Source organism: Octopus bimaculoides, chromosome 4, assembly GCF_001194135.2.
Source record: "Octopus bimaculoides isolate UCB-OBI-ISO-001 chromosome 4, ASM119413v2, whole genome shotgun sequence".
Classification (NCBI taxonomy): Eukaryota; Metazoa; Mollusca; class Cephalopoda; order Octopoda; family Octopodidae; genus Octopus; species Octopus bimaculoides.
In genome coordinates this window covers 121115779-121117597 of record NC_068984.1, presented here as the reverse complement: position 1 = coordinate 121117597, position 1819 = coordinate 121115779, and the positions used below count along the sequence as shown (strand labels likewise).

Below are 1819 nucleotides of genomic sequence, written 5' to 3'. Positions count from 1 at the left end.
TATATATATATATACGACGGGCTTCTTTCAATTTCCGTCTACCAAATCCACTTACAAGGCTTTGGTCGACCCGTAGCTATAGTAGAAAAGACTTGCCAAAGGTGCCATGCAATGGGACTGAACCCGGAACCATGTGGTCGGGAAGCAAGCTTCTTACCACACAGCCACGCCTGCGGCTATATATATATATATAGAGAGAGAAGACAGGTGTATGAACAACAATTAGGTGTATTAGTTTGACGCTCGGAAAAGTGAGAAAGTCGTTTACGTTTCGAGCCTACGCTCTTCATCAGAAAAGAATAAGAGAAAATAAACAGCGAGAGAATAAAGAAACTTGTGGATTTAGCGAGAGAAGAAAGAAACTTGTGGATTTAGCGAGAGAAGAAAGAAACTTGTGGATTTAGCGAGAGAAGAAAGAAACTTGTGGATTTAGCATGGCGACTGGTTGGGGAAAAAACGGTTTGACAGGAGAGGAGATAATAAAGGGGAGATAATAAAGAATTATTGATCCCAAAATGAAGGTGCGCGTGCGTGTATATGTGTGTGAGAATGTGTGTATATGTATGTGGGTGTGGATAGGGGCTAGAGAATTTGACGTGTGGATGTGTGGATGTGTGTGAGCGTCTATAATGTGTGGGTGTGTGGATGATGGTGTGTGGGTGCGCGGATGATGGCGTGTGGATGTGCAGATGATGGTGTGTGGTGCGGGTGCTGGGAAGTGGGAGAGTGAGGTTGTATATATATATATATATATATATGTATGTGTGTGTGTGTGTGTGTGTGTGTGTGTGTGTGTGTGTGTCTACACACATACATATATTGTAGACCAGTTGATAGATAGATAGATAGATAGATAGATAGATAGATAGATAGATAGATAGATAGATAGATAGACAACCCGACCGCTAGACAGACCTGAGCTAAGGAAAATATCTGAGTGACTTGTGGCATGTATATGAACAGTAAAGGACGGATAAAGATGTATTAAATACCGCTGAGATAAATTCTTGATCAATTGAAATTATTTCCGGTTCCAAATAATCGCTCCTTGGCAATTGGGTCCAACTATAAATTTGAAGGTGAGAAAAATTCAGTAATCAAATTTCGCTTAAGTTGAGATGCCATTAACCATTTTTGTCCTCGAGTACGATTTAGTAGGTGCGATTTCATTTTTACTATACCTCTATAAGATGCAAAATCGAGCGACTCATGAATTTGCTTTTACGCCTGAAAATAATATTTTTACCAACTAAATAGCCGTAAACATAAAAAGACGTGACCATCTGCTTTTACATTTTCCAGGAAAATAGCCAAACGAAATCGCTCCCGCTAAAGCATGCTCTAAGTTCAACGGATTAAGGAAAAGATAGTTTTGATCGTCTGAGTGTAAGAGGACTACTGTTGAAGCGTGTTTTTGCTTTAAGAGGCTATTGGTTAGAAGATTAAAGAGGGCTTGGAAGCAAATTGTATATATATCTTGATGAAGTCTGGATATTTACAAGTTAAATGCATCCGTCTTAAAAACAAAATAGAAATTCTTGATATTTTGTACTTAAAAAAAAACAAACAAAAAAACAATTGTGGCAAAAATAATATTGATGCCAACAGCGATGATAGCAACGACAATAAAGGTGATGATGATGATGATGAGGAGGAGGTGGAAGAGGAGGAGGAGAAGGAGGAAGTCGATGATTATATATATGAAGGAAAGTATTATCAACGTGAAAGCATACATGTGGAAGATGGAAAGCAACAGCTCTTTCAACAATTAGAATAAGCTTGAGTAATTACATACATACATACACACCTGCATATATAT

General features: G+C 38.3%; 1 protein-coding gene across 2 annotated transcripts in view; it reads right to left on the bottom strand.

The window, feature by feature from the left end:
- The window catches only part of LOC106868129 (contactin), a 76701-nt gene that overhangs the window by 73655 nt on the left and 1227 nt on the right, over positions 1-1819 (bottom strand). Inside the window, exon 2 of one of the 2 annotated variants that reach the window (XM_052967403.1) lies at positions 993-1065. The exons of the other annotated variant lie outside the window; for it this stretch is intronic. The gene's annotated coding sequence lies outside the window, so the exon portion shown is untranslated. The remainder of the gene's footprint in view (positions 1-992; positions 1066-1819) is intronic. 2 annotated transcript variants of the gene reach the window in all.